Source organism: Strix uralensis, unplaced genomic scaffold (assembly GCF_047716275.1).
Source record: "Strix uralensis isolate ZFMK-TIS-50842 unplaced genomic scaffold, bStrUra1 scaffold_35, whole genome shotgun sequence".
NCBI lineage: Eukaryota > Metazoa > Chordata > Aves > Strigiformes > Strigidae > Strix > Strix uralensis.
In genome coordinates, this window is record NW_027436710.1 from 1,812,638 (window position 1) to 1,827,175 (window position 14,538).

Genomic DNA, 14,538 nt, shown 5'->3' on the forward strand with positions numbered 1-14,538 from the left:
AAAGCAGGCAGAGAATTCCCTGCTAGCACGTTCTCTGTGCCTGGGAAACAGAAGTGTTCACATTGCTTCGCAGAATCGCTTTTGTGCAGAAAACAGTAACACTTGTTCAGAACGAAAGAAAGCACAGAGCCCCAGATTTTATGTTGTCCTGGAGAGCTTGCAGAGCACTGGGGAAAGGCAAGCAGAGAATTCCCTGCTAGCACCTTCTCTGTTCCTGGGAAACAGAAGTGTTCCCATTGCTTCGCAGAATCGCTTTTGTGCAGAAAACAGTAACACTTGTTCAGACGAAAGAAAGCACAGAGCCCCAGATTTTATGTTGTCCTGGAGAGCTTGCAGAGCACTGGGGAAAGGCAGGCAGAGAATTCCCTGCTAGCACCTTCTCTGTGCCTGGGAAGCAGAAGTGTTCACATTGCTTCGCAGAATCGCTTTTGTGCAGAAAACAGTAACACTTGTTCACAACGAAAGAAAGCACAGAGGCCCAGATTTTATGTTGTCCTGGAGAGCTTGCAGAGCACTGGGGAAAAGCAGGCAGAGAATTCCCTGCTAGCACCTTCTCTGTTCCTGGGAAACAGAAGTGTTCACATTGCTTCGCAGAATCGCTTTTGTGCAGAAAACAGTAACACTTGTTCAGAACGAAAGAAAGCACAGAGCCCCAGATTTTATGTTGTCCTGGAGAGCTTGCAGAGCACTGGGGAAAGGCAGGCAGAGAATTCCCTGCTAGCACCTTCTCTGTGCCTGTTCACATTCCTTCGCAGAATCGCTTTTGTGCAGAAAACAGTAACACTTGTTCAGAACGAAAGAAAGCACAGAGCCCCAGATTTGCTGTTGTCCTGGAGAGATTGCAGAGCACTGGGGAAAAGCAGGCAGAGAATTCCCTGCTAGCACCTTCTCTGTGCCTGGGAAACAGAAGTGTTCACATTGCTTCGCAGAATCGCTTTTGTGCAGAAAACAGTAACACTTGTTCAGAACGAAAGAAAGCACAGAGCCCCAGATTTTATGTTGTCCTGGAGAGCTTGCAGAGCACTGGGGAAAGGCAGGCAGAGAATTCCCTGCTAGCACCTTCTCTGTGCCTCGGAAGCAGAAATGTTCACATTGCTTCGCAGAATCACTTTTCTGCAGAAAACAGTAACACTTGTTCAGAACGAAAGAAAGCACAGAGCCCCAGATTCTATGTTGTCCTGGAGAGCTTGCAGAGCACTGGGGAAAAGCAGGCAGAGAATTCCCTGCTAGCACCTTCTCTGTGCCTGTTCACATTGCTTCGCAGAATCGCTTTTGTGCAGAAAACAGTAACAGTTGTTCAGAACGAAAGAAAGCACAGAGCCCCAGATTTTATGTTGTCCTGGAGAGCTTGCAGAGCACTGGGGAAAGGCAGGCAGAGAATTCCCTGCTAGCACCTTCTCTGTTCCTGGGAAACAGAAGTGTTCACATTGCTTCGCAGAATCGCTTTTGTGCAGAAAACAGTAACACTTGTTCAGACGAAAGAAAGCACAGAGCCCCAGATTTTATGTTGTCCTGGAGAGCTTGCAGAGCACTGGGGAAAGGCAGGCAGAGAATTCCCTGCTAGCACCTTCTCTGTGCCTGGGAAGCAGAAGTGTTCACGTTGCTTCGCAGAATCGCTTTTGTGCAGAAAACAGTAACACTTGTTCAGACGAAAGAAAGCACAGAGCCCCAGATTTTATGTTGTCCTGGAGAGCTTGCAGAGCACTGGGGAAAGGCAGGCAGAGAATTCCCTGCTAGCACCTTCTCTGTGCCTGGGAAGCAGAAGTGTTCCCATTGCTTCGCAGAATCGCTTTTGTGCAGAAAACAGTAACACTTGTTCAGAACGAAAGAAAGCACAGAGCCCCAGATTTGCTGTTGTCCTGGAGAGCTTGCAGAGCACTGGGGAAAGGCAGGCAGAGAATTCCCTGCTAGCACCTTCTCTGTGCCTGTTCACATTGCTTCGCAGAATCGCTTTTGTGCAGAAAACAGTAACACTTGTTCAGAACGAAAGAAAGCACAGAGCCCCAGATTTTATGTTGTCCTGGAGAGATTGCAGAGCACTGGGGAAAAGCAGGCAGAGAATTCCCTGCTAGCACGTTCTCTGTTCCTGGGAAACAGAAGTGTTCACATTGCTTCGCAGAATCGCTTTTGTGCAGAAAACACTAACAGTTGTTCAGAACGAAAGAAAGCACAGAGCCCCAGATTTTATGTTGTCCTGGAGAGCTCGCAGAGCACTGGGGAAAGGCAAGCAGAGAATTCCCTGCTAGCACCTTCTCTGTGCCTGGGAAACAGAAGTGTTCCCATTGCTTCGCAGAATCGCTTTTGTGCAGAAAACAGTAACACTTGTTCAGACGAAAGAAAGCACAGAGCCCCAGATTTTATGTTGTCCTGGAGAGCTTGCAGAGCACTGGGGAAAGGCAGGCAGAGAATTCCCTGCTAGCACCTTCTCTGTGCCTGGGAAACAGAAGTGTTCACATTGCTTCGCAGAATCGCTTTTGTGCAGAAAACAGTAACACTTGTTCACAACGAAAGAAAGCACAGAGCCCCAGATTTTATGTTGTCCTGGAGAGCTTGCAGAGCACTGGGGAAAGGCAGGCAGAGAATTCCCTGCTAGCACCTTCTCTGTGCCTGTTCACATTCCTTCGCAGAATCGCTTTTGTGCAGAAAACAGTAACACTTGTTCAGAACGAAAGAAAGCACAGAGCCCCAGATTTTATGTTGTCCTGGAGAGCTTGCAGAGCACTGGGGAAAGGCAGGCAGAGAATTCCCTGCTAGCACCTTCTCTGTGCCTGTTCACATTCCTTCGCAGAATCGCTTTTGTGCAGAAAACAGTAACACTTGTTCAGAACGAAAGAAAGCACAGAGCCCCAGATTTGCTGTTGTCCTGGAGAGCTTGCAGAGCACTGGGGAAAGGCAGGCAGAGAATTCCCTGCTAGCACCTTCTCTGTGCCTGTTCACATTGCTTCGCAGAATCGCTTTTGTGCAGAAAACAGTAACACTTGTTCAGACGAAAGAAAGCACAGAGCCCCAGATTTTATGTTGTCCTGGAGAGCTTGCAGAGCACTGGGGAAAGGCAGGCAGAGAATTCCCTGCTAGCACCTTCTCTGTGCCTGGGAAGCAGAAGTGTTCACGTTGCTTCGCAGAATCGCTTTTGTGCAGAAAACAGTAACACTTGTTCAGACGAAAGAAAGCACAGAGCCCCAGATTTTATGTTGTCCTGGAGAGCTTGCAGAGCACTGGGGAAAGGCAGGCAGAGAATTCCCTGCTAGCACCTTCTCTGTGCCTGGGAAGCAGAAGTGTTCCCATTGCTTCGCAGAATCGCTTTTGTGCAGAAAACAGTAACACTTGTTCACAACGAAAGAAAGCACAGAGCCCCAGATTTGCTGTTGTCCTGGAGAGCTTGCAGAGCACTGGGGAAAGGCAGGCAGAGAATTCCCTGCTAGCACCTTCTCTGTGCCTGGGAAACAGAAGTGTTCACATTGCTTCGCAGAATCGCTTTTGTGCAGAAAACAGTAACACTTGTTCAGAACGAAAGAAAGCACAGAGCCCCAGATTTTATGTTGTCCTGGAGAGCTTGCAGAGCACTGGGGAAAGGCAGGCAGAGAATTCCCTGCTAGCACCTTCTCTGTGCCTGTTCACATTGCTTCGCAGAATCGCTTTTGTGCAGAAAACAGTAACACTTGTTCAGAACGAAAGAAAGCACAGAGCCCCAGATTTTATGTTGTCCTGGAGAGATTGCAGAGCACTGGGGAAAAGCAGGCAGAGAATTCCCTGCTAGCACGTTCTCTGTGCCTGGGAAACAGAAGTGTTCACATTGCTTCGCAGAATCGCTTTTGTGCAGAAAACAGTAACACTTGTTCAGAACGAAAGAAAGCACAGAGCCCCAGATTTTATGTTGTCCTGGAGAGCTTGCAGAGCACTGGGGAAAGGCAAGCAGAGAATTCCCTGCTAGCACCTTCTCTGTTCCTGGGAAACAGAAGTGTTCCCATTGCTTCGCAGAATCGCTTTTGTGCAGAAAACAGTAACACTTGTTCAGACGAAAGAAAGCACAGAGCCCCAGATTTTATGTTGTCCTGGAGAGCTTGCAGAGCACTGGGGAAAGGCAGGCAGAGAATTCCCTGCTAGCACCTTCTCTGTGCCTGGGAAGCAGAAGTGTTCACATTGCTTCGCAGAATCGCTTTTGTGCAGAAAACAGTAACACTTGTTCACAACGAAAGAAAGCACAGAGCCCCAGATTTTATGTTGTCCTGGAGAGCTTGCAGAGCACTGGGGAAAAGCAGGCAGAGAATTCCCTGCTAGCACCTTCTCTGTTCCTGGGAAACAGAAGTGTTCACATTGCTTCGCAGAATCGCTTTTGTGCAGAAAACAGTAACACTTGTTCAGAACGAAAGAAAGCACAGAGCCCCAGATTTGCTGTTGTCCTGGAGAGATTGCAGAGCACTGGGGAAAAGCAGGCAGAGAATTCCCTGCTAGCACCTTCTCTGTGCCTGGGAAACAGAAGTGTTCACATTGCTTCGCAGAATCGCTTTTGTGCAGAAAACAGTAACACTTGTTCAGAACGAAAGAAAGCACAGAGCCCCAGATTTTATGTTGTCCTGGAGAGCTTGCAGAGCACTGGGGAAAGGCAGGCAGAGAATTCCCTGCTAGCACCTTCTCTGTGCCTCGGAAGCAGAAATGTTCACATTGCTTCGCAGAATCACTTTTCTGCAGAAAACAGTAACACTTGTTCAGAACGAAAGAAAGCACAGAGCCCCAGATTCTATGTTGTCCTGGAGAGCTTGCAGAGCACTGGGGAAAAGCAGGCAGAGAATTCCCTGCTAGCACCTTCTCTGTGCCTGTTCACATTGCTTCGCAGAATCGCTTTTGTGCAGAAAACAGTAACAGTTGTTCAGAACGAAAGAAAGCACAGAGCCCCAGATTTTATGTTGTCCTGGAGAGCTTGCAGAGCACTGGGGAAAGGCAGGCAGAGAATTCCCTGCTAGCACCTTCTCTGTTCCTGGGAAACAGAAGTGTTCACATTGCTTCGCAGAATCGCTTTTGTGCAGAAAACAGTAACACTTGTTCAGACGAAAGAAAGCACAGAGCCCCAGATTTTATGTTGTCCTGGAGAGCTTGCAGAGCACTGGGGAAAGGCAGGCAGAGAATTCCCTGCTAGCACCTTCTCTGTGCCTGGGAAGCAGAAGTGTTCACGTTGCTTCGCAGAATCGCTTTTGTGCAGAAAACAGTAACACTTGTTCAGACGAAAGAAAGCACAGAGCCCCAGATTTTATGTTGTCCTGGAGAGCTTGCAGAGCACTGGGGAAAGGCAGGCAGAGAATTCCCTGCTAGCACCTTCTCTGTGCCTGGGAAGCAGAAGTGTTCCCATTGCTTCGCAGAATCGCTTTTGTGCAGAAAACAGTAACACTTGTTCAGAACGAAAGAAAGCACAGAGCCCCAGATTTGCTGTTGTCCTGGAGAGCTTGCAGAGCACTGGGGAAAGGCAGGCAGAGAATTCCCTGCTAGCACCTTCTCTGTGCCTGTTCACATTGCTTCGCAGAATCGCTTTTGTGCAGAAAACAGTAACACTTGTTCAGAACGAAAGAAAGCACAGAGCCCCAGATTTTATGTTGTCCTGGAGAGATTGCAGAGCACTGGGGAAAAGCAGGCAGAGAATTCCCTGCTAGCACGTTCTCTGTTCCTGGGAAACAGAAGTGTTCACATTGCTTCGCAGAATCGCTTTTGTGCAGAAAACACTAACAGTTGTTCAGAACGAAAGAAAGCACAGAGCCCCAGATTTTATGTTGTCCTGGAGAGCTCGCAGAGCACTGGGGAAAGGCAAGCAGAGAATTCCCTGCTAGCACCTTCTCTGTGCCTGGGAAACAGAAGTGTTCCCATTGCTTCGCAGAATCGCTTTTGTGCAGAAAACAGTAACACTTGTTCAGACGAAAGAAAGCACAGAGCCCCAGATTTTATGTTGTCCTGGAGAGCTTGCAGAGCACTGGGGAAAGGCAGGCAGAGAATTCCCTGCTAGCACCTTCTCTGTGCCTGGGAAGCAGAAGTGTTCACATTGCTTCGCAGAATCGCTTTTGTGCAGAAAACAGTAACACTTGTTCACAACGAAAGAAAGCACAGAGCCCCAGATTTTATGTTGTCCTGGAGAGCTTGCAGAGCACTGGGGAAAAGCAGGCAGAGAATTCCCTGCTAGCACCTTCTCTGTTCCTGGGAAACAGAAGTGTTCACATTGCTTCGCAGAATCGCTTTTGTGCAGAAAACAGTAACACTTGTTCAGAACGAAAGAAAGCACAGAGCCCCAGATTTTATGTTGTCCTGGAGAGCTTGCAGAGCACTGGGGAAAGGCAGGCAGAGAATTCCCTGCTAGCACCTTCTCTGTGCCTGTTCACATTCCTTCGCAGAATCGCTTTTGTGCAGAAAACAGTAACACTTGTTCAGAACGAAAGAAAGCACAGAGCCCCAGATTTGCTGTTGTCCTGGAGAGCTTGCAGAGCACTGGGGAAAGGCAGGCAGAGAATTCCCTGCTAGCACCTTCTCTGTGCCTGTTCACATTGCTTCGCAGAATCGCTTTTGTGCAGAAAACAGTAACACTTGTTCAGAACGAAAGAAAGCACAGAGCCCCAGATTTTATGTTGTCCTGGAGAGATTGCAGAGCACTGGGGAAAAGCAGGCAGAGAATTCCCTGCTAGCACGTTCTCTGTGCCTGGGAAACAGAAGTGTTCACATTGCTTCGCAGAATCGCTTTTGTGCAGAAAACAGTAACAGTTGTTCAGAACGAAAGAAAGCACAGAGCCCCAGATTTTATGTTGTCCTGGAGAGCTTGCAGAGCACTGGGGAAAGGCAAGCAGAGAATTCCCTGCTAGCACCTTCTCTGTTCCTGGGAAACAGAAGTGTTCCCATTGCTTCGCAGAATCGCTTTTGTGCAGAAAACAGTAACACTTGTTCAGACGAAAGAAAGCACAGAGCCCCAGATTTTATGTTGTCCTGGAGAGCTTGCAGAGCACTGGGGAAAGGCAGGCAGAGAATTCCCTGCTAGCACCTTCTCTGTGCCTGGGAAGCAGAAGTGTTCACGTTGCTTCGCAGAATCGCTTTTGTGCAGAAAACAGTAACACTTGTTCAGACGAAAGAAAGCACAGAGCCCCAGATTTTATGTTGTCCTGGAGAGCTTGCAGAGCACTGGGGAAAGGCAGGCAGAGAATTCCCTGCTAGCACCTTCTCTGTGCCTGGGAAGCAGAAGTGTTCCCATTGCTTCGCAGAATCGCTTTTGTGCAGAAAACAGTAACACTTGTTCACAACGAAAGAAAGCACAGAGCCCCAGATTTGCTGTTGTCCTGGAGAGCTTGCAGAGCACTGGGGAAAGGCAGGCAGAGAATTCCCTGCTAGCACCTTCTCTGTGCCTGGGAAACAGAAGTGTTCACATTGCTTCGCAGAATCGCTTTTGTGCAGAAAACAGTAACACTTGTTCACAACGAAAGAAAGCACAGAGCCCCAGATTTTATGTTGTCCTGGAGAGCTTGCAGAGCACTGGGGAAAGGCAGGCAGAGAATTCCCTGCTAGCACCTTCTCTGTGCCTGGGAAGCAGATGTGTTCACATTGCTTCGCAGAATCACTTTTGTGCAGAAAACAGTAACACTTGTTCAGAACGAAAGAAAGCACAGAGCCCCAGATTTTATGTTGTCCTGGAGAGCTTGCAGAGCACTGGGGAAAGGCAGGCAGAGAATTCCCTGCTAGCACCTTCTCTGTGCCTGTTCACATTGCTTCGCAGAATCACTTTTGTGCAGAAAACAGTAACACTTGTTCAGAACGAAAGAAAGCACAGAGCCCCAGATTTTATGTTGTCCTGGAGAGATTGCAGAGCACTGGGGAAAGGCAGGCAGAGAATTCCCTGCTAGCACCTTCTCTGTTCCTGGGAAACAGAAGTGTTCACATTGCTTCGCAGAATCGCTTTTGTGCAGAAAACAGTAACACTTGTTCAGACGAAAGAAAGCACAGAGCCCCAGATTTTATGTTGTCCTGGAGAGCTTGCAGAGCACTGGGGAAAGGCAGGCAGAGAATTCCCTGCTAGCACCTTCTCTGTGCCTGGGAAACAGAAGTGTTCACATTGCTTCGCAGAATCGCTTTTGTGCAGAAAACAGTAACACTTGTTCACAATGAAAGAAAGCACAGAGCCCCAGATTTGCTGTTGTCCTGGAGAGCTTGCAGAGCACTGGGGAAAGGCAGGCAGAGAATTCCCTGCTAGCACCTTCTCTGTGCCTGGGAAACAGAAGTGTTCACATTGCTTCGCAGAATCGCTTTTGTGCAGAAAACAGTAACACTTGTTCAGAACGAAAGAAAGCACAGAGCCCCAGATTTTATGTTGTCCTGGAGAGCTTGCAGAGCACTGGGGAAAAGCAGGCAGAGAATTCCCTGCTAGCACCTTCTCTGTGCCTGGGAAACAGAAGTGTTCACATTGCTTCGCAGAATCGCTTTTGTGCAGAAAACAGTAACACTTGTTCACAACGAAAGAAAGCACAGAGCCCCAGATTTGCTGTTGTCCTGGAGAGCTTGCAGAGCACTGGGGAAAGGCAGGCAGAGAATTCCCTGCTAGCACCTTCTCTGTGCCTGGGAAACAGAAGTGTTCACATTGCTTCGCAGAATCGCTTTTGTGCAGAAAACAGTAACACTTGTTCACAACGAAAGAAAGCACAGAGCCCCAGATTTTATGTTGTCCTGGAGAGCTTGCAGAGCACTGGGGAAAGGCAGGCAGAGAATTCCCTGCTAGCACCTTCTCTGTGCCTGGGAAGCAGATGTGTTCACATTGCTTCGCAGAATCACTTTTGTGCAGAAAACAGTAACACTTGTTCACAACGAAAGAAAGCACAGAGCCCCAGATTTTATGTTGTCCTGGAGAGCTTGCAGAGCACTCGGGAAAGGCAGGCAGAGAATTCCCTGCTAGCACCTTCTCTGTGCCTGTTCACATTCCTTCGCAGAATCGCTTTTGTGCAGAAAACAGTAACACTTGTTCAGAACGAAAGAAAGCACAGAGCCCCAGATTTGCTGTTGTCCTGGAGAGCTTGCAGAGCACTGGGGAAAGGCAGGCAGAGAATTCCCTGCTAGCACCTTCTCTGTGCCTGTTCACATTGCTTCGCAGAATCGCTTTTGTGCAGAAAACATTAACACTTGTTCAGAACGAAAGAAAGCACAGAGCCCCAGATTTTATGTTGTCCTGGAGAGATTGCAGAGCACTGGGGAAAAGCAGGCAGAGAATTCCCTGCTAGCACCTTCTCTGTTCCTGGGAAACAGAAGTGTTCACATTGCTTCGCAGAATCGCTTTTGTGCAGAAAACAGTAACACTTGTTCAGAACGAAAGAAAGCACAGAGCCCCAGATTTTATGTTGTCCTGGAGAGCTTGCAGAGCACTGGGGAAAGGCAGGCAGAGAATTCCCTGCTAGCACCTTCTCTGTTCCTGGGAAACAGAAGTGTTCACATTGCTTCGCAGAATCGCTTTTGTGCAGAAAACAGTAACACTTGTTCAGACGAAAGAAAGCACAGAGCCCCAGATTTTATGTTGTCCTGGAGAGCTTGCAGAGCACTGGGGAAAGGCAGGCAGAGAATTCCCTGCTAGCACCTTCTCTGTGCCTGGGAAGCAGAAGTGTTCACATTGCTTCGCAGAATCGCTTTTGTGCAGAAAACAGTAACACTTGTTCAGACGAAAGAAAGCACAGAGCCCCAGATTTTATGTTGTCCTGGAGAGCTTGCAGAGCACTGGGGAAAGGCAGGCAGAGAATTCCCTGCTAGCACCTTCTCTGTGCCTGGGAAGCAGAAGTGTTCCCATTGCTTCGCAGAATCGCTTTTGTGCAGAAAACAGTAACACTTGTTCACAACGAAAGAAAGCACAGAGCCCCAGATTTGCTGTTGTCCTGGAGAGCTTGCAGAGCACTGGGGAAAGGCAGGCAGAGAATTCCCTGCTAGCACCTTCTCTGTTCCTGGGAAACAGAAGTGTTCACATTGCTTCGCAGAATCGCTTTTGTGCAGAAAACAGTAACACTTGTTCAGAACGAAAGAAAGCACAGAGCCCCAGATTTTATGTTGTCCTGGAGAGCTTGCAGAGCACTGGGGAAAGGCAGGCAGAGAATTCCCTGCTAGCACCTTCTCTGTGCCTGGGAAACAGAATTGTTCACATTGCTTCGCAGAATCGCTTTTGTGCAGAAAACAGTAACACTTGTTCAGAACGAAAGAAAGCACAGAGCCCCAGATTTTATGTTGTCCTGGAGAGCTTGCAGAGCACTGGGGAAAGGCAGGCAGAGAATTCCCTGCTAGCACCTTCTCTGTGCCTGTTCACATTGCTTCGCAGAATCGCTTTTGTGCAGAAAACAGTAACACTTGTTCAGAACGAAAGAAAGCACAGAGCCCCAGATTTTATGTTGTCCTTGAGAGCTTGCAGAGCACTGGGGAAAAGCAGGCAGAGAATTCCCTGCTAGCACCTTCTCTGTGCCTGGGAAACAGAAGTGTTCACATTGCTTCGCAGAATCGCTTTTGTGCAGAAAACAGTAACACTTGTTCAGAACGAAAGAAAGCACAGAGCCCCAGATTTTATGTTGTCCTGGAGAGCTTGCAGAGCACTGGGGAAAGGCAGGCAGAGAATTCCCTGCTAGCACCTTCTCTGTTCCTGGGAAACAGAAGTGTTCACATTGCTTCGCAGAATCGCTTTTGTGCAAAAAACCGTAACACTTGTTCAGACGAAAGAAAGCACAGAGCCCCAGATTTTATGTTGTCCTGGAGAGCTTGCAGAGCACTGGGGAAAGGCAGGCAGAGAATTCCCTGCTAGCACCTTCTCTGTGCCTGGGAAACAGAAGTGTTCACATTGCTTCGCAGAATCGCTTTTGTGCAGAAAACAGTAACACTTGTTCACAATGAAAGAAAGCACAGAGCCCCAGATTTGCTGTTGTCCTGGAGAGCTTGCAGAGCACTGGGGAAAGGCAGGCAGAGAATTCCCTGCTAGCACCTTCTCTGTGCCTGGGAAACAGAAGTGTTCACATTGCTTCGCAGAATCGCTTTTGTGCAGAAAACAGTAACACTTGTTCAGAACGAAAGAAAGCACAGAGCCCCAGATTTTATGTTGTCCTGGAGAGCTTGCAGAGCACTGGGGAAAGGCAGGCAGAGAATTCCCTGCTAGCACCTTCTCTGTGCCTGTTCACATTGCTTCGCAGAATCGCTTTTGTGCAGAAAACAGTAACACTTGTTCAGAACGAAAGAAAGCACAGAGCCCCAGATTTGCTGTTGTCCTGGAGAGCTTGCAGAGCACTGGGGAAAGGCAGGCAGAGAATTCCCTGCTAGCACCTTCTCTGTGCCTGTTCACATTGCTTCGCAGAATCGCTTTTGTGCAGAAAACAGTAACACTTGTTCAGAACGAAAGAAAGCACAGAGCCCCAGATTTTATGTTGTCCTGGAGAGCTTGCAGAGCACTGGGGAAAGGCAGGCAGAGAATTCCCTGCTAGCACCTTCTCTGTTCCTGGGAAACAGAAGTGTTCACATTGCTTCGCAGAATCGCTTTTGTGCAGAAAACAGTAACACTTGTTCACAACGAAAGAAAGCACAGAGCCCCAGATTTGCTGTTGTCCTGGAGAGCTTGCAGAGCACTGGGGAAAGGCAGGCAGAGAATTCCCTGCTAGCACCTTCTCTGTGCCTGGGAAACAGAAGTGTTCACATTGCTTCGCAGAATCGCTTTTGTGCAGAAAACAGTAACAGTTGTTCAGAACGAAAGAAAGCACAGAGCCCCAGATTTTATGTTGTCCTGGAGAGCTTGCAGAGCACTGGGGAAAGGCAGGCAGAGAATTCCCTGCTAGCACCTTCTCTGTTCCTGGGAAACAGAAGTGTTCCCATTGCTTCGCAGAATCGCTTTTGTGCAGAAAACAGTAACACTTGTTCAGACGAAAGAAAGCACAGAGCCCCAGATTTTATGTTGTCCTGGAGAGCTTGCAGAGCACTGGGGAAAGGCAGGCAGAGAATTCCCTGCTAGCACCTTCTCTGTGCCTGGGAAGCAGAAGTGTTCACGTTGCTTCGCAGAATCGCTTTTGTGCAGAAAACAGTAACACTTGTTCAGACGAAAGAAAGCACAGAGCCCCAGATTTTATGTTGTCCTGGAGAGCTTGCAGAGCACTGGGGAAAGGCAGGCAGAGAATTCCCTGCTAGCACCTTCTCTGTGCCTGGGAAGCAGAAGTGTTCCCATTGCTTCGCAGAATCGCTTTTGTGCAGAAAACAGTAACACTTGTTCAGAACGAAAGAAAGCACAGAGCCCCAGATTTTATGTTGTCCTGGAGAGCTTGCAGAGCACTGGGGAAAGGCAGGCAGAGAATTCCCTGCTAGCACCTTCTCTGTGCCTGGGAAGCAGATGTGTTCACATTGCTTCGCAGAATCGCTTTTGTGCAGAAAACAGTAACACTTGTTCAGAACGAAAGAAAGCACAGAGCCCCAGATTTTATGTTGTCCTGGAGAGCTTGCAGAGCACTGGGGAAAGGCAGGCAGAGAATTCCCTGCTAGCACCTTCTCTGTTCCTGGGAAACAGAAGTGTTCACATTGCTTCGCAGAATCGCTTTTGTGCAGAAAACAGTAACACTTGTTCACAACGAAAGAAAGCACAGAGCCCCAGATTTGCTGTTGTCCTGGAGAGCTTGCAGAGCACTGGGGAAAGGCAGGCAGAGAATTCCCTGCTAGCACCTTCTCTGTGCCTGGGAAACAGAAGTGTTCACATTGCTTCGCAGAATCGCTTTTGTGCAGAAAACAGTAACAGTTGTTCAGAACGAAAGAAAGCACAGAGCCCCAGATTTTATGTTGTCCTGGAGAGCTTGCAGAGCACTGGGGAAAGGCAGGCAGAGAATTCCCTGCTAGCACCTTCTCTGTTCCTGGGAAACAGAAGTGTTCCCATTGCTTCGCAGAATCGCTTTTGTGCAGAAAACAGTAACACTTGTTCAGACGAAAGAAAGCACAGAGCCCCAGATTTTATGTTGTCCTGGAGAGCTTGCAGAGCACTGGGGAAAGGCAGGCAGAGAATTCCCTGCTAGCACCTTCTCTGTGCCTGGGAAGCAGAAGTGTTCACGTTGCTTCGCAGAATCGCTTTTGTGCAGAAAACAGTAACACTTGTTCAGACGAAAGAAAGCACAGAGCCCCAGATTTTATGTTGTCCTGGAGAGCTTGCAGAGCACTGGGGAAAGGCAGGCAGAGAATTCCCTGCTAGCACCTTCTCTGTGCCTGGGAAGCAGAAGTGTTCCCATTGCTTCGCAGAATCGCTTTTGTGCAGAAAACAGTAACACTTGTTCAGAACGAAAGAAAGCACAGAGCCCCAGATTTTATGTTGTCCTGGAGAGCTTGCAGAGCACTGGGGAAAGGCAGGCAGAGAATTCCCTGCTAGCACCTTCTCTGTGCCTGGGAAGCAGATGTGTTCACATTGCTTCGCAGAATCGCTTTTGTGCAGAAAACAGTAACACTTGTTCAGAACGAAAGAAAGCACAGAGCCCCAGATTTTATGTTGTCCTGGAGAGCTTGCAGAGCACTGGGGAAAGGCAGGCAGAGAATTCCCTGCTAGCACCTTCTCTGTGCCTGTTCACATTGCTTCGCAGAATCGCTTTTGTGCAGAAAACAGTAACACTTGTTCAGAACGAAAGAAAGCACAGAGCCCCAGATTTTATGTTGTCCTGGAGAGCTTGCAGAGCACTGGGGAAAGGCAGGCAGAGAATTCCCTGCTAGCACCTTCTCTGTTCCTGGGAAACAGAAGTGTTCACATTGCTTCGCAGAATCGCTTTTGTGCAGAAAACAGTAACACTTGTTCAGACGAAAGAAAGCACAGAGCCCCAGATTTTATGTTGTCCTGGAGAGCTTGCAGAGCACTGGGGAAAGGCAGGCAGAGAATTCCCTGCTAGCACCTTCTCTGTGCCTGGGAAACAGAAGTGTTCACATTGCTTCGCAGAATCGCTTTTGTGCAGAAAACAGTAACACTTGTTCAGAACGAAAGAAAGCACAGAGCCCCAGATTTTATGTTGTCCTGGAGAGCTTGCAGAGCACTGGGGAAAAGAAGGCAGAGAATTCCCTGCTAGCACCTTCTCTGTGCCTGGGAAACAGAAGTGTTCACATTGCTTCGCAGAATCGCTTTTGTGCAGAAAACAGTAACACTTGTTCACAACGAAAGAAAGCACAGAGCCCCAGATTTGCTGTTGTCCTGGAGAGCTTGCAGAGCACTGGGGAAAGGCAGGCAGAGAATTCCCTGCTAGCACCTTCTCTGTGCCTGGGAAGCAGACGTCTTCACATTGCTTCGCAGAATCGCTTTTGTGCAGAAAACAGTAACACTTGTTCACAACGAAAGAAAGCACAGAGCCCCAGATTTTATGTTGTCCTGGAGAGCTTGCAGAGCACTGGGGAAAGGCAGGCAGAGAATTCCCTGCTAGCACCTTCTCTGTGCCTGGGAAGCAGATGTGTTCACATTGCTTCGCAGAATCACTTTTGTGCAGAAAACAGTAACACTTGTTCAGAACGAAAGAAAGCACAGAGCCCCAGATTTTATGTTGTCCTGGAGAGCTTGCAGAGCACTGGGGAAAG